At 44.6% G+C, this 22,378-nt stretch overlaps 1 protein-coding gene across 3 annotated transcripts in view; it reads left to right on the plus strand.

The window, feature by feature from the left end:
• fam222aa (family with sequence similarity 222 member Aa) overlaps nucleotides 1-22,378 on the plus strand; it is a 328,869-nt gene that overhangs the window by 64,208 nt on the left and 242,283 nt on the right. Inside the window, exon 1 of one of the 3 annotated variants that reach the window (XM_085961324.1) lies at nucleotides 3,417-3,568. The exons of the other annotated variants lie outside the window; for them this stretch is intronic. The gene's annotated coding sequence lies outside the window, so the exon portion shown is untranslated. Of the gene's footprint in view, nucleotides 1-3,416; nucleotides 3,569-22,378 lie in introns of those variants that run through there. 3 annotated transcript variants of the gene reach the window in all.

Genomic DNA, 22,378 nt, shown 5'->3' on the forward strand with positions numbered 1-22,378 from the left:
ACAAGGGCAATGATTCTGAATTGAGTGCCTTGGGGGACAGGGACCCATTGTAGGTCAGCAAGGCTGAGAGTGATCAGTGAGCAGGACTTGGTGCCAGCAGGACAGTGCTGGGCAAGATACATGCGGCAGAACCTTGGACAAGTTGAAGATTATGGGGAGTGGAAGATGGGAGACCAGCAAGGAGAATGTCATAATAGTAGAGTGTGAAGATGACAAAGGCCCAAATAAGGGTCTGTGGCAGAAGGACTTCATTAGGAGTGGAGGCAGATAATGTTGTAGAGGTGGAGGTATACAGTCTTGGTGTTGGATAGGATAGGCGATTGAAAGCTCAGCTCCGGGAGGTCAAACAGGATGCTAAGATTGCCAACGGTCTCGTTGAACTCCAGAGTAGCTGGACAAGGAAGTAGAATTTGTGCCAGGGTCAAAGAGGTTGGCTCCAGTTTCCTGATGTTGAGCTGGAGGAAGTTTCAACTCATCAAATATGCAGACATGTAGTCTGACAGCATGGAGGCAGTTAAAGGTTTGAGAGAAGTGAAGAAACTGGGCATCATCAGTGTACATTTAAAACCTGACTCCACATTTGTGGATAATTTCACTGTGGGGTAGCATGTAAATAAGGAAGAGGAGGGCGTCAGCCAGGGTTAGTTCCTTGGGGACCCAGGAGGGGAGGGAAGCATTTGTTGGAGATGTGCTGGCTGTGTTCAGATAGGCAAGAATGGAACCATGCAAGGGCAATCTTACATGGAGAGTGGAGGAGAGATATTTGAAGCATGGTCAACCGAATGCTGTAGAGATGTAGAGGAGGGATAGTGCACCATAGTCACACAGGATGTCATTTGTGACTATGGCCAGGGTTGTTTTGGTGCTTTAAGAACAGAAGCTAGACTGGAGGGATTTAAACTGGGAGTTTTGGCAGAAATGGGCACAGAGCTGGGAGGCGACAACACATTTGAGGACTTCAGAAACATAGAAGATAGGAGCAGGAGTAGGCTGTTCGGCCCCTCGAGCCTGCTCCGCCATTTAATGAGATCATGGCTGATCATCCAAATTCAGTACCCTGTCCCTGCTTTCTCCCCATATCCCTTTAGCCTTAAGAAATATATCTTACTCCTTCTTGAACATAGAGAGGAAAGTGGGGATGGGAATAGCGATAGCTGGAGAAGACAGCTTGGTCAAGCATGGTTTTTTTTTAACGAGGCTGATGATGGCAGTTTTGAAGGAGAAAATGATGGTGAAGCAAAGTATGGTAATGCTAGATGTGGTCAAGTCAATTGGTGACTGGCTAGTTGTGCATCAAATATGCACCTCTCAATTAAAGAAGAAAAAATAGGGGCTCTACTGAAGGAGCAACAGGACTAGAAGACAATGACTGATTTGCTGGGATCAAGGACATCAAAGGGAGAGGTTAATTAGGTCGACAGTGATGAGTCAGATTATGAGGGATTGAGGCAAAGTTTTTCCATGGGCAGATGGTGAAAAAAGTGGGACGGAAGAGGGTAAAGAGTTATGAATGGTAAGGGAAGCAAAGAAGTGGTCAGCGATTACCTTGACAGAGATTTGGAGCTGAGATGAAAAGAGCCTGTTTGGAGATGAAAAGGTCAAGGGTATGCATTGAGGAGTTATATGAAGAGTGAGTTTAAGGGAGGACAGAAAAGTGGTGAAGTTGGAGAAGAGGATATGGGAGCTGATGTGTAGGTAGAACTCCTTGCTGATGAAGAGACACTCCACGCAGAGGCTGCAGGAGAACCGAACCGAAGAGAGGGCCATCTCGTTAAGGAAGCCAAAATGGGTCTTGGGATGGTGAGGAGCTGCAAAGAAATGTGAGGGATAGAAGAGGGTGAGGTCCTCAAAGAAAACTGCTGGAAGAGAAGGGGGCGTGACCAATGTGAGACTTGGACCACTGCCATGGCTGTTTGGGCAGGGCTGGTGGTGGAAAGTGCAGCCAGGCGGGAAATCGCCACCTAGGAACCATACTTTTAAAAATCAGTGTTGGGGTGTCAACAGAATTATCCGTGATGAGGCTGTGAATGGTACGGGCCTTAAATCACAAGCAAGCAAGATCTGGAGAGATATATGGGAAAGGTGTTGATTTGTTGATCTACTGTTGCTCCTTTGACCTTGCTGGTAGAAGAGGTGAGCGGGATGGGGAAGAGGCTGGAGCAGTTAACTCCTGAAGAAGCGTGCAGTGCGAGATGATCACTGGGAGTGAAAAATGAGGCTCCAGAAGAGCCAGTGACAGTTTCCACAGTGGATCCAGTGAACAATGCCAGAAAGAGAAGTAATTGACTCATTCAAGAGAGATTCAGCAGCGTTTGGTCCAAGGGTCTAGAGGAGCTGAGGATAATACACAAGACCAGCAAGGAACGTAATACAGTGGAGGAGTGGATTAATCCAGGACTGTGAGAACTTCAAGTCATAAGAACATAAGAAATAGGAGCAGGAGTAGGCCATCCGGCCCTTTGAGCCTGCTCCGCCATCCAATAAGACCATGGCTAATCTTTGACCTCAACTCCACTTTCCCGCCAGATCTCCATATCCCTTGATTCCCCTAAAGTCCAAAAATCAATCTACCGTAGCCTTGAATGTATCTACTGTAGCCCTGTGGGGTAGAGAATTCCAAAGAGTCACAACCCTCTGAGTAAAGAAATTCCTCCTCATCTCAGTCCTAAATGGCTGAGCCCTTATCCTGAGACTATGTCCCCTGGTTCTAGACTCTCCGGCCAGGGGAAACAACCTCTCAGCATCTACCCTCAGTCAATCGCCCCTCAGAATCTTATATATTTCAATGAGATCACCTCTCATTCTTCTAAACTCCAGAGAGCACAGGCTCAATCTCAACTGGACAACCCTCTCATCCCAGGAATCAATCTAGTGAACCTTCATTGCACCCCTTCTAAGGCAAGTAAATCCTTCCTCAGATAAGGAGACCAAAACTGTATACACCCTCTCATCCCAGGGGTCAATCTAGTCCCAGGAGCGAGCACAAGAGTGGTTTCCAGGAGACCAGAGAACCAAAACAGATAAAGATTGATCCCCAGAGGCGAGAAGAATGACGCGGAGCACACGAGTGAAGGAGGTGAAGAGTGTGAATGTCTGGGAATATCAACACTTCAAGTTTCAAGTGAATGTAAAAGGAGGTTTTTCTCAACCTCAGCTGCTTCAGGCAACAGTTTACTTGTCATCCATCCAAAGCTTTTACTTCTGTCTCCTGACCATTGATTTTTCAAGACAAAAAATAAGAACTGTCGCCTTCTCCAGCGCTGCTCGTTCTCACCTGCAACCCGCCAACCGCTCGAGCCTGACTCGCCGCTGGCCCGCCCACCGTCTGCCGCTCCCTCCAGCGTCACCGCCTGTTCTCGCGAGACTGGCCGGCCCATTCCCGTGGAGGGGAGGAGCAGCTGGCGTCGCTTCCGGTGGTTGTGCGCAAGCGCAGCTCAGTTCTCCGGCAGCGGCGCTTCATGAATGTGGAGTTTTCAGTCGGCTGCGCCAGTCAGTGCAATGGGCTGTTTTAAGCGTCCGCGCTGCCCATATGCCACTTCGGCGCCGCAACAAAGATTCAAGAGGGCAGGTGAGTGGGAAGCAACTGTGTTTTTTGTGTGTGGGTAGTACAGTGATGATGGTGATGGAAGACTAGAAGGTGTTTGACAACTGATCGTCATCGGGAGACCGGTAGTGGGAAAGTGAGCGACTGTAACGGGAATCTTTGTGAGAGGAGGGATGGGAGAAAGAGCGAGGTGGTGTGGTGAGGCGGCGAAGGAGGGCAGAGCGAGCGAGGGTGGTGTGGTGGAGAGAGTAGAACACCGAGTAGTGCCCGAGCGGCGGCGGTCGGGGAATGGCAGGGGCCGGGAGCGGGGAATGGCAGGGGCCGGGAGCGGCGGCGGTCGGGGAATGGCAGGGGCCGGGAGCGGCGGCGGTCGGGGAATGGCAGGGGCCGGGAGCGGGGAATGGCAGGGACCGGGAGCGGCGGCGGTCGGGGAATGGCAGGGGCTGGGAGCGGCGGTGGTCGGGGAATGGCAGGGGCCGGGAGCGGCGGCGGATTGAGGTGTTAGCGCGGGCGGCCGGTTGTAGGGGCTGCAGCAAGAACGGAGGCGGGTTTGGGGGGTTGGTTGTGTTTGTTGCTTTTCGCAGGAGACACGGAACAAGTTTAAAAGGGTCGTTTGCAGCTCGAACAGATGCGGTGTTGGAGAGGGGTGGGTGGGTGGGTGGAGGATGATGAAGGGAAGCGAGAGAGAGGTGACAGCGCAAGCAGCCGGGTGGGGATTTGTTTCTTTCTGTATAAAATGCACATAACGCACACAAAAAACCCCGACCTGAGACCTTCTGTCAGTTTGCACTCTTGCAGTCCTTTCAGTCCCGAGTGTTTCCATGTCCATCACAGACTTACTTATTGTTTCATCTGCTGTGTATGTATGTGTGTACGCGGATCCGTCTCCAGCTGCATCGAAAGGGAGCTGTCTAGAATTAATATTAATAATTATGAATCTGGATGCCTCTCAGTACTGTTGCTGGCTTTGGCCATGATCTATAAGGAGAAAAGCTATAAATGCGTTTCCTTTTATTCAATATCTCTCTTCCCCCCCCCCCCCCCCCGAACGTTGTCATAATTTCCAAGACCAGATGCAAAGTTTAATAGGTTTCCTCCTCCTCCAGTTGAATGTCAAAAAATTAGAGATACGTGAATTCCCCACCCGACTCGTAAATAATACGATTTTTGTGGCGATGTTTAACACGAAACAGACCATTGTTTTCTTTCGTGGTTTGATACTGTGCGAAATGTTAATTTCTGGCTTCTCACAAACATTTTTTAAATTTAACATGCAACTGCGTATCGGAAGATCGAAATCGTGTCATTGCTAAATGAGGTTACTGCCCTTTCCATCATTTACATTCTTGCGAATTTTTTTTCCTCGAGGTCAATATTGACTTCGACTTGATCGATAGGTGAAAGGCGGTGATTTCAGCCAAGCGTTTCTGAATCATTTTGTAAATGTATTTTTATGACTTTAAAGGGAGATCGAGACCACTCGACAGGCAGAGGGACAGTGATGCGGATTGCTGTTTATTTTACAGCCTTTTATATATTTTTAATTTCTATCTCCCACCATTGTGTTTATTTCAGCATCTTATCAATAGACGTGCTGGGCTTGTGAGTGACTTCGGCCGAGTCTAATTTTTTTTATTCTCGAGGGTTTTCACCCATGTTTACCTCGAGAGGAAGACACTTCCTTTTTAAAATGTATTTTAATGCTGCCGTTGCGTGAAGATACATATTCTTTGTTAATCTAACGATTTGCCTATTTTAAGAGCGAAAATGAGTGAAATATTCAAATAATGAAATTTGTATCTTTAGAAATTCAACGTTAATCTGTTAGTACCAGCTTTAGTCCAAAGCTTATTAAATTGTTATGTCTATTCTTTACCTGTTACAGTAAAGTTGGTTTGTGCATGGAAAAGAAGTTAGTTGGAGGAATTGGACCTGAGGTTTTGATTTGTTTAACCGACAAGTTGGCTTCAAACTAGATTGCAAATTATAGAATATATAAACATTTTTGCATCAAAATTATTTGAAATATATTGTAATATGAAAATACTGTAACTTCTGTTACTATGGGTAGCTTTTAAAAATGGGCAAGAAAATTAATTTTGTAAATACTGCATGGAATAAACTCTGATTTTAAAAACTATTAAGTTCTGTTATTGGTCAGTCTTTTGGACAGAGGCAATGGAAGTGCCTTCTACAGGCAAGAGGTTAGAATAGGTACACAACACTGCTTCAGATTGGGAGAGGTGCTTTAAAGTGGACCTGTTGTTTCTGTTTTTAATAATGAGCTTTAGTAATTTGTATGCTGATTTCATATAAAATTTTGGTTTCCTTGACTGCAACATTTCTTCCATTCAATAATGCAACACTGTATTAGGAAATAATTACATTGCAGCAGTCTTTTTTTAGCCACTGATTTTAATGTTATCTTTAACTATTTAAGATTATGTTCACTTTATTGAGACCAAAGTATTTGTTTAAACAGACATCTGGGACTGAGTGAAAGGCTGTAATTTTATCCCTGGGTTTGGTTGACAAATGCAAATTACATATACTATTTGCTTTTCAACTGTAAAATAATTCATGGAGTTAGTCTGTGAATTCAATAGTGAATACATCAAAATTATCTCAGTCTTTAATCAATGTCGTTAGGCTTTACTTAATAAACTTTGAGCAATAAGGCTGCAGTTTTAATCTTGCAGGCATCCGCAAGCCCCTCAGTGTTGCAATTTTAGACCATGACATCTGAATTTCTTTTATATAAAAAAAAAATTTGTAATTTAAAAAAAATCTAAATCATGAATTATGGCAACATTTTTTAAAGGTAACAGTAATCTGGATTGTATATAAACATCAAAGTATTTATGTTTTGAGTCTTTGTGTTCTATCCCTGTTTCAATACAGTGTTCAGTTGCTTAGCTCTGAGCATTAACTAGTTGGCTAGAATGTCAGCATGTCATTGAAAATGCATCTATGTCAGGAGAGCCCATGTGGTACAAACAATACTGTATTATGTATGGGCAGAAATAAATGGTTTTTGCCCCCCCCTTGCTCATTCTCTAAGATGTAAAGTATTGCATTAAGGTGGGGGAGAGCTGACTGTCTTGCTGGAACTTTTTGGGGGTGATGTGGCAGAGGTGGCATTCAAAGGTTGACAGATTTTCCAACAAAAGGGGTTCACAATAATGAACTTGAATGTATTGAAGTCTAGTTTCCCCCCTCCCCTGAAAAACACACTTGTTCCAAGAAAACCTGTTTTCATATTGTGCTATTTTGGGGGAAGTGGGTAACAACAGTTTAAAACATATTTTTGTAAATCAGCTTTTGTAACCTCCACAGCACACCTCTATAAAATGTATGTGTTTTTATATCGTGGATTTGTAGTAGTCTTGGCTTCTCCTTCCGTTAGAGGGAGTCTCCTTTTAAGTGTTAAGTTCAAATTCTCATGTACATTCAAATTTACTTTCCATTGCTGTTATGAATGAAACTCCAGAGGAGACTCTGTTTGAACCCCTTCCTTTCATACCCATCATATGATAATGTTGATCCAAGTCCATGTTTGAAAAGTACTGTCTTGACTGCAGGCAGTGGGGAGGGGGAAGAGGGGTGGGGTAGGGAGGGGGAAGAGGGGTGGGGTAGGGAGGGGGAAGAGGGGTGGGGTAGGAATGGTGAAGAGGTTACATGATAAAACAGACAATCAATCAATGAAGCTATGAGGTTCAGTCTGCAGTTGTTGAAATGCTGGAGACTACAGACCTGTGTCCAAAGCTACTCTGCAGTAACTCCGTAGTGCAAGTGCAGCTTGTGCGGTTCTAGTGAGTTCTAATGTCCAGCATGTATTTATTTTTATATATTGTGAACAAAACTACAGTGTTGTTAATGTCACAGAACAAACTCTCTAGTTCTGGGCAATAAGAAGAAAAAGCTTAAACTCTTTCTCTAATTATGGGATTTAGCACAGAAAAATTGCTGCCATCAAAGATTTATTTTGAATTTTTTCTCCCAACCTAGGATACCTAATATAAAAAATGAAATACCTGTTTACTCTTAGTGATGTTAGCAAATTGTGCATTTTAGACTACTTTGTCAGCATCAGACTCAAAAATTACATGAATGATATAAAGGCTTTTTGTCATTCCAATGCACTATTTACTGTTTAGGTGATTTACCGTGATCTTTGTAGCCCAGTCGATAACATGGATGCTAAGATTTGATTAGCGAGTTTCTCATGAACAGATGTTGTTTATGAAGCTTTTTAGTACAGTACTCCTTCTTCTTCTTAGGCAGACCCTCGGAACCGAGGATGACTTGCTTCCACATTAAAAATGAGTTCGCAGGTGACCGATGAGCCCAATGTGGGACCTACAGTCTCTGTCACAGGTGGGGCAGACGGTGGTTGGAGGGGCGGGTGGGTGGGGTGCTTGGGTTGACATGCGCTCCTTGCGTACTCAATAGTATAGTGTACCTGCACATACCCTTATAACAATTCTCATTTCTTAGTATCTTGTTTCTTAGTCTGCAATGACTTGTTTTGGTAGCTGGCTAAATATTCAATGTATTTCATAGGTATTGAGTGTTCTCTGCCATTGAAGGTTTGAAGCATTCTTGATCTCTTCTTGCCCCAGTACCTAGTTACTCTTTGGTGCTGTGGATATGAGAGCATTAAATTAAAAAAATCTACGCCACATAGATGTGGCTTTGTGATTTGAGCGAACATATTAAAGTGAATATCTTGATATTCACTCATAGTCAAAATTTCAACTGGTAATACTCAAAACCATTCAACTCTAAATTATAGAGGTACACAAATCCAGGTTTATGGAGTGCATAAGTAATGTTTTAATACAAGAGTTCACTATAAAAGGACGTACAGCAGTGCTGTCCTTGGCATCCCATTCAAACCAGAGCTCGACTTCAAATCTCACACCCTGTCCGTCATAAAGACCATGTTTGCAAGTGCTCAACATTGTCTACCTCGTTGGCATCCCATATTCCACCCTCCATAAACTCCAACCTGTTCAAAATTCAGATGCCCATATCTTATCCCGCTCGCCCATTTTCCCTGTCCTCGATCTTGCCTTCAATTTACCCCACCCTATTTCTGCAAACTCCTCCAGCCTTCTATCCCCTCTCACACCCCACAGCCTCTAGCTCCAGCTTTTTGTGTGTCCCCATCCCTTCACCCCACCGTTGGTGGCAGAACCTTCAGCTGCTTAGGCCCTACTCTAGAACTACCTCTCCAGTTCTCCAACTTTAAAACCTTTCTTTTACAAACAAGATTTCAGTAATTTCTCCCTTGCTTATCTGTTGCCTTAGCCACTTTATAAATAGAGACAGAGTACAAAAGCAAGGAAGTTCTGCTAAACCTTTATACAACACTGGTTAGGCCCCAGCTGGAGTATTGTGTCCAATTCTGGGCACCACACTTTAGGAAGGATGCCAAGGCCTCAGAGGGTACAGAAGAGATTTACTAGAATGGTATGAGGGGTGAAAAGACTTCAGTTATATGGAGAGACTGGAGCAACTGGAGTTGTTCTCCTTAGAGCAGAGAAGATTAAGGGGAGATTTGATGGAGGTGTTCAGAATCATGAAGGGTTTTGATGAGAGTAAACAAGAAACTGTTTCCAGTGACAGAGGGTCAGTAACCAGAGGACACTGATTTAAGGTCATTGGCAGAAGAACCAGAGGCGACATGAGGAAAAGAATGTTTACACAGCGAGTTGTTGTGATCTGGAACGCGCTGCCTGAAAGGGCGGTGGAAGCAGATTCAATAGTAACTTTCAAAAGGGAATTGGATAAATACTTGAAGGGGATAAATTTGCAGGGCTGTGGGGAGTAGGACTAGCTGGGTAGCTCTTTCGAAGAGCCGGCACTGACACGATAGGCCAAATGGCGGCCTCCTGTGCTGTATCATTCTAATTCTATCTGCTAATGGACTAAGGTGGAGGGCGTTGCAAACAATCAAGAGCAGGTTGTTCTTGTGCATGGGGGATTTAGATAGATTGGGAAGTTAAGCTGAAAAATGGCAAGTAACATTCAGTCAGCTAGTGCATTGTGATGAGACTAGAGAAGTAGAATAAATGTTGAAACTATAAACAATGGTGTCAGCCTACACAATACAGCACAAGAAAAAGAAAGACTTCCATTTATATAGCGCCTTTCATGACTACCGGACGTCCCAAAGCGCTTTACAGCCAAAGAAGTACTTTTTGAAGTGTAGTCACCGTTGTGATGTAAGAAACGCAGCAGCAGCTCCCACAAACATTGATAATGACCAGGTAATCTGTTTGTGATTTTGATTACGGGATAAATATTGATGGTGTGGAGATGCCGGAGTTGGACTGGGGTGGACAAATGTAAGAAGTCACACAACACCAGGTTATAGTCCAACAGCTTTATTTGAAATCACAAGCTTTCGGAGCGCTGCTCCTTCTTCAGGTGAAGTGGAGAAATGCATAAAGACACAGCTTATATAGTCAGAGAATCATGTCAGATGTTTACAGGTAACCTTTCCAACTGCCATTTATCACACCTCGGCAGAGAGATAATCACAGCAGTCAAACGTGGGAATGGTGTCCAAATAGGTCAGTCAGGGAAACATTACGTCAAAGAACAATGAGGTGGGGTCACAAGGGGTCAAATATTGCAGATGCTGGGGTCTGTATGAAAAACAAAAAAACAGACAAAAAACATTTTTTTTGGCTGGAAATCACAGCAGGTCCGGCCGCATCTGTGTAGAGAGAACAAGCCAATGTCGACTCGAGTCTGGATGACCCTGCATCAGGTGGGGTTACATGTAGCGTGACATGATCCAGGGATAAATATTGGCTAGGATACCGGGGATAACTTTCCTGCTCTTCTTCGAAATAGGATCTTTCATGTCCATTTTAATTTTACTCATTCCTGGGATGTGGGCATCACCAGCAAGGCCAGCATTTATTGCCCATCCCTAATTGCCCTCGAAGGTGGCGGTGAGCCGCTTTCTTGAACCGCTGCAGTCTGTGTGGTGACGGTACCCCCATAGTGCTGTTAGGGAGGGAGTTCCAGGATTTTATCCCAACAACGATGAAGGAACGGCAATATATTTCCAAGTCAGGATGGTGTGTAACTTGGAGGCGATGGTGTTCCCATGCACCTGCTGCCCTTGTCCTTCTAGGTAGTAGAGGTCGCGGGTTTGGAAGGTGCTGCCGTACAAGATTTGGCGAGATGCTGCAGTGCATCTTGTAGATGGTGCACACTGCAGCCACGGTGCGCCGGTGGTGGAGGGAGTGAATGTTTCAGGTGGTGAATGGGATGCCAATCAAGCGGGCTGGTTTGTCCTGAATGTTGTTGAGCTTCTTGTGTTGTTGGAGCTACACTCATCCAGGCAAGTGGAGAGTATTCCATCACACCCCTGACTTGTGCCTTGTAGATGGTGGAAAGGCTTTGGGGAGTCAGGAGGTGAGACACTTGCTGCAGAATACCCAGCCTCCAACCTGCTCTTGTAGCCACAGTAAAGACTTCAACTAATTAACTAAATAAAATAAGACTAGACAAGATATGGCAGGGCAGGTTGTGTGCCTGGACTGCAGTATGTGGGAGTTATTTGACAACGAAATAGTCCCGTGCGAACACGTCCGCAGGAGATGTCTCCATCTTGAATCTCTGCGACTCAGATTCATTGAGTTGGAGACACTCCGACACATAAGGGAGGGGGAGGAATTTCTGGACAGTTTTATCCAGAATGCCGTCGCATCCCAGAGGAAAGCACAGGTTCAGGAAGGGGAGGGTGTGACTGCTAGGGAGCTGGGTAGCGGAAATTCAGGAGAGGTTGAGAAGGAGGTTCCGCAGACACTGGGGTCCTGTCCAATGGGTACGAAGTACTCGCTACCTGTGAGGGCAAGGAGAAAGACTGCAGGGAGGACAGCCACAATGCAGACCAAGGCACCGTGGCTCAGAAGGCTGTCCAAGGGGGGGGGGGGGGGGGGAAGAGCAGAATAGAAATGTGGTAGTGATAGGGGACTCTATAATTCGGGGGATAGATAGTGTCCTCTGCAGTCAAGAACGAGAATCCCAAAGGGTGAGTTGCCTACTCGGTGTTAGGGTAAGGGATATCTCACGGTGGCTAGAGAGGAACTTGGAAAGGGAGGGGGTAAATCCATTTGTCGTGGTCCATATTGGAACAAACAACATAGGTAGGAACAGGGACGCGGTTCTGCTAAAAGAATATCAGGAGTTGGGCTCTAAATTTAAAAAACAGGACCTCGAGGGTAACAATCTCTAGATTATTGCCCGACTCACGTGCAAATTGGCATAGAAGCAGACCGATCGGGAGAATTAACACTTGGCTAAAGGATTGGTGTGGGAAAGAGGGGTTCCTTTTCATGGGACACTGGCGCCAGATCTAGGATAGGAAGGAGCTGTACCGATGAGATCCGTGTCCTAGCAGAAAGGGTAAATAGGGAGGTGACAAAGGCTTTAAACTAGTAAGATGGGGGAGGGATCTACAAAAAACGTAACCAGCCTAATTATAAACAAAACGGGAAAAGAGAGCATAGGAAAGAAAGTAAGGGAGGACATTGATGGCAAGGGAATAAATAGAGCTATAGAACAGGAGTCTAAAACAATGGGTAAACATAAAGGGGGAAAAGTTGAGTGGCGCCCCGAAAAAATTAGCACCCCTGTGCCGAAATTCATCGGTAGTGCCCCAAGAGGGAAGCGCGGCTCTACTGGAAGCGCCCCGTCTCCCTCTTGGGGCGCTGCGAGGGAATATCGCGGCGCTACGTGCCACAGCGCCACGCGGTACTGCAGGCCTCCCTCCCCTTCTTAGGGTCACCAGGGATCGGAGTGCCGACAACAGAGCCTGGCACTCGAGAGAAGTGCCGGGCTCACCGCGCAGCTGGCACTCTGCACCCGGGGTGGGGGGGGATGGAATCTGAAGAGGAGGCCGGGGATGGCAACGGGTGCAGGTGCTGGCAAGCGGCCAGCAACAAAAATGGCCGCCCAGCACCTCGCCTTTAATTAGCGCAGCCCCGGCCGTAGGTAGGCCCCCCTGACCCTGTCGGACATAGCATCCGGCGGTAAGTCAGGGGGCGCTGCCAAAGATCGTGGCTGGGGCGATAAAGTAATCGCCGGCGGTGCAGTGCCGTGGGGCGCTAACGGTTACCGCTGCCGCTAACCTCCTGCTGAATTTCACGGAAGGCTTTGTCGGCGCTGCGCCCGGGCACTAGTTGCTTTGCGCCCTTTAGGGCACTAACGGGAGGCGCAAAGCAACCGAATTTTTTCCCCCTAAGTGAGAGGAAATCCTATTAAAAATGAGTTAAACTGTCTGTACAGCAATGCACACAGTGTCTGTAATAAAACAGGGGAGCTGGAGGCAGTCATGTGTTGCGAGGAACCAGACATAGTAGGGATTACTGAGACATGGCTGCAGAAAAATCAGGACTGGGAATTGAACATTGCAGGGTATAACATTTAGAAAAGATAGGGAGGGGAAAAGGGGAGGTGGAGTAGCTGTATTTATTAGCGATAACATAATGGCAGTAGAAAAAAGTGACAGCTATCAGCAAGACAAAAATAGAATCCATTTTTTTTGTTTATGGGATGTGGGCGTCGCTGGTAAGGCCAGCATTTATTGCCATCCCTAATTGCCCTTGAGAAGGTGGTGGTGAGCCGCTGCAGTCCGTGTGGTGAAGGTACTCCCATAGTGCTGTTAGGGAGTTCCAGGATTTTGACCCAGCAACGATGAAGGATGGGCAATATACTTCTAAGTCAGGGTGGTGTGTGACATGGAGGGGAATATGGATAGAGATAAAAGATAATAAAGGATCAATCACACTAATAGGTGTAGTCTACATACCACCTAATAGTGGAAGGGGGAGGGCGAACAGTCAGAGGTCGTGGTTCACATTGGTACCAATGACATGGGTAGAAAGAGGGATGAGGTCCTGCAACAAGAATTTAGGGAGCTAGGTAGCAGATTAAAAAGCAGGACCTCAAAGGTTGTGATCTCTGGATTACAACCGGTGCCACGTGCTAGTGAGAATAGGAGGATAGAGCAGTTGAATGCGTGGCTAAAGAGTTGGAGCAGGGAGGGAGGGCTTTAGTTTCCTGGATCACTGGGTCTGCTTCTGGGGAAGGTGGGACCTGTATAAGTCGGACGGGTTGCACCTGAACCGGAACGGGACCAACATCCTTGCGGGGAGGTTTGCTAGTACCGTTGGGGGTTTAAACTAACTTGGCAGGGGGATGGGATACGGAGTGAAGCTATAGTAGGGGGTGATGCACAGCCAAATATAGAGGAAAAAACAAGTCAGTCTGGAAGGCAGAGCAAATATGTAACGGCACAAGGGAGTATGGCCAGGCTGGATGGCATTTATTTTAATGCAAGGAGTCTTGCGAGTAAGGCAGTTGAATTGAAGGTGTTGATAAACACATGAGAGTAGGATATTGTTGCTATCACAGAGACATGGTTGAGGGAGGGGCAGGACTGGCAGCTCAATATTCCAGGGTATAGAATCTTCAGGCGAGACAGAGGGGTGTGTAAAAGAGGAGGGGGTGTCGCAATATTAATCAAGGAGTCAATTACTGCTGTAAGGAGGGATGATATCAGCAGGTTCCTCTAATGAGGCCATATGGGTAGAACTTAAAAACAAAAAGGGGGCAAGAACTTTGTTGGGAGTGTACTATAGGCCCCCAAACAGTCGGGGAGATCGAGGAACAGATATGTAGGCAAATCTCAGAAGTGTAGAAATAATAAGGTAATAATAGTAGGGGATTTCAACTTCCCCAATATTAACTGGGATAGTCAGAGTATGAAAGGCTTAGAGGGTGTGGAATTCTTAAAGTGCACCCAGGAGAGCTTTTTGAGCCAGCATATAGAAAGTCCTACAAGAGAGGGGGAGGTACTGGACCTAATTCTAGGGAATGTAGCCGGGCAAGTGGTAGAAGTGTCAGTAGGAGAGCAGTTTGGTGACTGTGACCATAATTCGGTGAGATTTAAGGTAGTCATGGAAAAGGACAAAGATGGACCAGAAATAAAGGTTCTAAATTGGGGGAAGGCCGATTTTAATATGATGAGGCAGGATCTGGCCAAAGTGGACTGAGATCAGCTACTTGTAGGAAAATCCACGTCAGAGCAGTGGGAGTCTTTCAGAAAGGAAATAGAGAGAGTACAACGCCAACATGTTACTGTAAAGGTCAAGGGTGGAACCAACAAGCCCAGGGAACCCTGGATGTCAAGGGATATACAAGAATGGATTAGGAAAAAAAGGGAGGCTTTTGGCAGATACAAAGGACTAAAAACAGTGGAATCACTAGAGGAGTATAGAAAGTGCAGGGGGGTACTTAAAAAAGAAATTAGGAGAGCGAAGGGGGGGCATGAAAAAACACTGGTGGGCAAAATAAAGGAAAATCCCAAAGTGTTTTATAAGTATATTAAGGGCTAGAGAATAACCAGGGAAAGAGTAGGGCCCATTAGGGACCAAAGTGGCATCTATGTGTAGAGCCGGAAGATGTAGGTGAGGGTTTAAATGAATATTTTGCATCTGTGTTCACTGGAGAAGGACGATGTAGGCATAGAAATCAGGCAGGGGAATTATGATATAGTTGAACAAATTAGTATTGAGAGGGAGGAGGTACCAACAGTTTTAGCAGGCTTAAAAGTGGATAAATCCCCAGGCCCATACGAGATGTATCCCAGGCTGCTGTGTGAGGCAAGGGAGGAGATTGCAGGGGCTCTGACACAAATTTACAGAATTTCTCTGGCCACAGGGGAGGTGCCAGAGGACTGGAGGACAGCTAACGTAGCACCATTTTCAAGAAGGGTAGTAGGGATAAACCAGGGAATTACAGGCCAGTGAGCCTAACATCAGTGGTAGGGAAATTATTGGAAAAAATTCTGAGGGACCGAATTAGTCTCCACTTGGAGAGGCAAGGATTAATCAAGGATAGTCAGCATAGCTTTGTCACGGGGAGATCATGTCTAACCAATTTGATTGAATTTTTCAAGGGGGTGACTAGGTGTGTGGATGAGGGTAGTGCAGTTGATGTAGTCTACATGGACTTCAGTAAGGCTTTTAACAAAGTCCCGCATAGATGATTGGTCAAGAAGAGCCCATGGGATCCAGGGCAATTTGGCACATTGGATCCAAAATTGGCTTAGTGGCAGGAGGCAGAGGGTGATGGTCGAAGGTTGTTTTTGTGACTGGAAGCCTGTGTCCAGTGGTGTACCGCAGGGATCGATGCTGGGTCCTTTGCTGTTTGTAGTGTACATTAATGATTTAGGTATGAATGTGGGAGGTATGATCAGTAAGTTCACAGATGACACGAAAATTGGTTGAGTGGTAAATAGCAAGGAGGGTAGCCTCAGGCTACAGGACGATATAGACGGGTTGGTCAGATGGGCAGAACAGTGGCAAATGGAATTTAACCCTGAAAAGTGTGAGGTGATGCATTTTGGGAGGACTAACAAGGCAAGGGAATACACAATGAATGGTAGGACCCTAGGAAGGACAGAGGATCAGAGGGACTCTGGTGTGCATGTACATAGATCCCTGAAGGCAGCAGGACAGGTAGATAAGGTGGTTAAAAAGGCATATGGGATACTTGCCTTCCATTAGCCGAGGCATAGAATATAAGAGCAATGAGGTTATGATGGAGCTGTACAAAACGCTAGTTAGGCCACAGCTGGAGTACTGTGTGCAGTTCTGGTCGCCACACTATAGGAAGGATGTGATTGCATTGGAGAGGGTGCAGAGGAGATTCACCAGGATGTTACCTGGGCTGGAGCACTTCAGCTATGAAGAGAGACTGGACAGGCTGGGGTTGTTTTCTTTAGAGCAGAGATGGCTGAGGGGGGACCTGATTGAGGTGTACAACATTATGAGGGGCATAGATAGGGTAGATAGAAACAAACTTTTCCTCTTAGTAGAGGGGTCAATAACCAGGGGACATAGTTTCAAGGTAAGGGGCAGGAGGTTTAGAGGGGATTTGAGGAAAAACTTTTTCACCCAGAGGGTGTTTGGAATCTGGAACTCACTGCCTGAAAGGGTGGTAGAGGCAGGAACCCTCAACATTCAAGAAGCATTTAGATGAGCACTTGAAACGCCATAGCATACAAGGCTACAGACCAAGTGCTGGAAAATGGGATTAGATTAGACAGGGCTTGATGGCCGGCGTGGACACGATGGGCCGCAGGGCCTCTTTTTGTGCTGTATAACTCTATGACTATGGAAGGGAGGTGGAGGATGAAATATGCAGACAAATTAGGGAAATGAGTAAAAAAACATAAAATAATAATCCATGGGGGATTTCAAATACCCTGAAAGTAATTGGACAGGAGAAATAGGTAAAGTGGATAAGGGAATGAAGTTCCTACAATGTGTACAGGACTCCTTTCTAACTCAGTATGTAAAAAGCCCAACAAGGGAGGATTCGCTATTGGATCATTGGGAATGAACCAGAGCAGATAAGAGAAGTAAAAGTAGGGGAACATCTAGGCAATAGTGACGATAATATAATACGCTTTAAGATGATAATTGAGAAGGACATAAGTATGACAAAAACCAGGCTAATAGCTTGGAGAAAAGCTGATTTTGAGGGGCTGAGAATAGAACTTGGGGAAAATAAAATGAGCAACGATATTGGCAAACAGCAATGGGAAACATTTAAAACGGTGTTCAACAGAGTGTAGGAACAATATGTTCCGCTGAAAGGAAAGAACAAACTAAACAATAATGAAACTCCATGGATGAATGAAGCCGAAGGGAACAATTGAGGGTAGGGAAAGAGGCATACATTAAGTACATAGACAGCAGGGGAGTGCCTGATGAGGGAGAATATGAAGAGACTAGGCGAGAAGTCGAAAAAACAATTGGGAAGGCAAAGAGGAACTATGAAATTAAATTATCAAGGAACATAAAACAAAATAGTAAAAATATTTTACAGGCACATTAATAAAAATAGGAAGGTTGGGATGGGAATAGGGCCATGCAGGGATAGACAGGATAATACCACAGGTAACGATAGCGATGGCAGAAATATTAAATCATTATTTTGCTTCACTATTTACCAGGGAGATAGAACAGGTGCACATTGGATGATGAGATAAGTGCATTTAAAATAAAAAGGGGATATTATTAAATAAACTAATCAAACTCAAAGTGGATAAAACCCCTGGTCCGGATGGATTGCATCCATGCATTTTAAAAGAATCTAGGGAAGAGATAGCAGAGGCATTACTACACATATTTAATAATTTGTTAGAAAAAGGCATAGTGCCAGAGGACTGGTGGATAGTTAATGTAATACCAAAATTGAAGAAGGGGGATAGAACATGTCCAGTGAATTATAGACCAGTCACCTTAACATCGGTGGTAGGAAAAATAATGGAATCCCTACTAAAGGAGCAAATAGAAGAACATCTAGAAACCTAAAACATCGTAATGGATAGTCAGCATGGATTTCAAAAGGGAAAGTCTTGCTTGACCAACCTCATTGAATTTTTTGAAGAGGTAACAGAGAGAGTAGACAAGGGTAATGCAGTAGCTGTAATTTATCTAGATTTTCAAAAGGCCTTCGATGAGGTACCCCATAATAGACTGATGAACAAGGTCAGAGACTGTGGAGTCAGGGGACAAGTAGCAGACTGGATAGCTAGCTGGCTTCAAGACAGAAAGCAGAGTGTAGGGGTCAAATTCACAGTGGCAGAAGGTGGGAAGTGGTGTTCCACAAGGATCAGTGCTGGGACCACTGTTGTTCACAATTTATATTAACGATTTAGACTTTGGAATCAAAACCACAATTTCTAAATTTGTGCATGACACCAAATTTTGGGGGGGGGGGGAATAGTCAATACTGAGGAGGACTGCAACAAATTACAGGAGGACATTAATAAACTTGCGGAATGGGCATATAATTGGCAAATGAAGTTCAACACAGATAAATGTGAGGTATTACACTTTTTGGTAGGAAGAATAGGGAGGTCACTTATTACTTGGAAGGTGCGAGTCTAGGTGAAGTAGAGGAGCAAAGGGTTCTCTGAGTACAAATCCACAAATCACTAAAAGTTGTGACACAGGTTAGCAAGGCTATAAAAATGCAAACCAAGCACTAGGGTTTATTTCTTGAGGGATAGAATTGAAAAGTAGGGAAGTTATACTAAACCTGTATCGAACCGTGGTTAGACCACACTTGGAGTACTGCGTACAATTCTGGTTGCCATAATATACAAAGGATATAGAGGCACTGGAGAGGGTGCAGAGAAGATTTACAAGGATGATACCAGAAATGCGAGGGCATACATATCGGGAAAGGATGAACAGGCTGGGTCTCTTTTCTTTTGAAAAAAGAAGGCTGAGGGGTGACCTAATAGAGGTCTTTAAAATTATGAAAGGCTTTGATAGAGTGGATACAGAGAGAGTGTTTCCACTTGTGGGGAAGAGCATAACTAGAGGCCATCAATATAAGAGAGTCACCAAGAAATCCAGCAGGGAATTCAGAAGGAACTTCTTTACCCAAAGAGTGGTGAGAATGTGGAACTCGCTACCACAGGGAGTGGTTGAGGCGAATAGTATAGATGCATTTAAGGGGAGGCTGGACAAGCATATGAGGGAGAAGGGAATAGAGGGTTATGCTGATAGATTTAGATGAGGAAAGACGGGAGGAAGCTTGAGTGGAACATAAACACTGGCATGGACTGGTTCTGTACCATATATCCTATGTAAAGTATTTATGTGGGTGGTCTAGTTAAGTTTCTGGTCAATGGTGACCCCCCAGGATGTTGATGGTTGGTGATTCGGTGATGGTAATGCTGTTGAATGTCATGGGGCGGTGGTTAAACTTTCGCTTGTTGGAGATAGTCATTGCCTGGCACTTCTGTGGCGCGAATGTTACTTGCCACTTAGCAGCCCAAGCCTGAATGTTGTCTAGGTCTTGTTGCATGCGGGCATGGACTGCTTCATTATCTGAGGAGTTGCGAATGGAACTGAACATTGTGCAATCATCAGCAAACATACCCACTTCTGACCACCTGATGGAGGGAAGATCATTGATGAAGCAGCTGAAGAGGGTTGGGCTTAGGACACTGCCCTGCGGAACTCTGCAGTGATGTCCTGAGGCTTAAATGATTGACCTCCAGCAACCACCTTCCTTTATGTTAGGTATGACTGCAGCCAGTGGAGAGTTTTCCCCCTGATTCCCATTGACTTCAATTTAACTAGGATTCCTTGATGCCACACTTGGTCAAATGCTGCCTTGATGTCAAGGGCAGTCAATTTCGCCTCTCCTCCTGGAATTCAGCTCATTTGTCCATGGTTGGACCAAACCTGAGAGAGCAGGTGGGGCCTTGGTTTAACGCCTCATTCAAAAGACAGCACCTCCGACAGTACAGCAGTCCCTCAGCACTGCACTAGAGTGTCAGCCTAGATTTTTGTGCTCAAGTCTCTGGAGTGGGACTTGAACCCACAACCTTGTGATTCAGGTGAGGGTGCTACCGACTGAGCCACGGCTGACACAAAAGGATTTGAAGGCATTGGTGGGCAACTTATTGAAACTGCCTGCGGTAGTGGTAAATAAGACTAATAGTATGTTGAGTTGTATAGAATACAATGATAATATGTGATACTGAATCTATAAAGGACATCGGTTTATCTCCATATGGGGTGCTGTGTGCAGTGCTGGTCTCCATATTATAAGAAGAATGTCATGGCATTGGAAAAGATTCAGCAAAGAATTCTGACTGATATTTGGTATCGGACACCCGGGCAACAAGGAGAGACTACAGGAGCTGAGTTTATCTGTACTAGAGAAGGCAGACCATCTTACTGAGTTATTTGAAGACCCTTCAGGATATCAACAGGTTGAAAATTTTTCACTTTGTCTCCAAGAACAACAACAATGAGGGACATGGGATGAACCCATTAATTAGAAATTATGTTTGTATGGAATATTTTCTTAAACATTATTTTTGGAAATGTTCTAGGTGGGGGTGATGTTACACAGATAGTGGAGGAGACAACTTTGAGGGCACTACAGTGCTTGTTCCCGTTTAAAATCAGTGTTTAAACCCAATTCTCCTTTGGAATTGAATTATGGATATATATGGCACTCCATCGTTTCAATTATCTTGCTACATGATAAATGTTATAATAAAATTATAGTGAAAATCTGAATGCTAATTTTGCAGTGGATGGAGCAAAAGGAGCAGTAGAATCCACATCAAAGCTATGATTGGCTATTGTAAACTTTTAAAATTACTGGTAGATTCAGAGGATGAATTTTACTTTTGCGCCCATTCGCTACTGCATATAAATATTGATGCTGGTGTAACTGGTACTTTTTGTATTAAATTGGTAATGAAGTCAATCTTTGTGCACATCATAGTGAGGAATGTCAGTTCTGGGGAGTGTAAGAGTTCTCTCTTTTTTTACATCTAGCGTTGGCACCAAACACTTCCCAAGTTGGATCAAGTATAGATTAAATACAGAGAAAGCTCCCGATACTATGCTCCAATGTACTGTAACCCTCAGCTTAAGGTACATTGCTGGAACATGGTGTTATAATGGGCACTTTCCCTGCCGTCTCTATGGTATCATTGCATTCCTTCCTAAATCTCACTGTCTGTCTACCATGCTCTCCTCCTTTAAGACCCTCATTATAACCCACCTCTTCGACCAAGCTTTTAGTCGTCCCTCCTAATATTTCCTTTGGTTCAGTGTCAATTTCTGTCTGATTATACTTTTGTAAAGCACCTTGGGACGTTTTACTGCATTATAGGCCCTATATCAATGCAAGTTGTTGGTTCCAGTTTCCATACCAGTCATCCTTATGATGGAGCTTACCAAACTGTGGATTTGTGCCATGGATCTGCCCACACCAGAGATAGAATTAAGGCTGCCTAAATATATTTGTTCAAATACTCGCAACTGTCATGGAGATATTCTGGACTGGGTTTAAGCCTATGTTTTGAAAGTGAAAAGTCAATGCTAACAATGTGCTCCTGCTACACTGTTTAATTTCTGTTTGAAAATGATGTGGTTTAGAATTTTTAAAAAACTTTTTTAACTTGTGGACCAATGACCAGGATGCTGGGTCCAATATGAATAAACGAGAAGGAGTGGTATGGATGGGAGGGTTGGGAAAAAGAGAGTTTACAATCTATGATAAATAAGTGAAATCTAACACAATAGCAAAATACTGCGGATGCTGGAAATCTGAAATAACAACAGAAAATGCTGGAAACACTTAGCAGGTCAGGCAGCATCCATGGACCACGGATACTGCCTTACCTGCTGAGTGTTTCCAGCATTTTCAGTTGTTATTTAAGTAAAATCTAACATTCTGATTAGTTAGCCAGCAGTCAGTCATTACTAATAGGGCACGATAGCAAAATACTGTGGATGCTGGAAATCCAAAATAACAACAGAAAATGCTGGAAAAACTCAGCAGGCCAGGCAACATCCGTGGAGAGAAATTAGAGTTGACGTTTCGGGTCAAAACCCTATCAAGTCTTGATAAAGGGTTTTGACCCAAAACGTCGACTCTAATTTCTCTCCACGGATGTTGTCTGGCCTGCTGAGTTTTTCCAGCATTTTCTGTTGTTATTACTAATAGGGTGTTTTGAGCTGAAAAACAAATTCAAAATTCTTAATTTGGGAAAAAAAACCAGTAAGTGATGTTTTAGGAATTTGATTCTTATTTTTAACAAAGAAAATGAACATTGCAGAAACAAGCTCAACATTCAAGCTTGAAAGTAATAGTAAAATTAGTTTGGCCTGAGGCATGTATTAATGGCTGTACTGAATGATCTATCAAGTTTAATGCTGGAAAAGAGGACTTTGTGTTAAAGCACTGAGCCAC

The sequence above is a fragment of the Somniosus microcephalus genome, chromosome 19 (assembly GCF_052327205.1).
Source record: "Somniosus microcephalus isolate GS21.2 chromosome 19, FLI_Smic_1.0, whole genome shotgun sequence".
NCBI classification, from domain to species: Eukaryota; Metazoa; Chordata; class Chondrichthyes; order Squaliformes; family Somniosidae; genus Somniosus; species Somniosus microcephalus.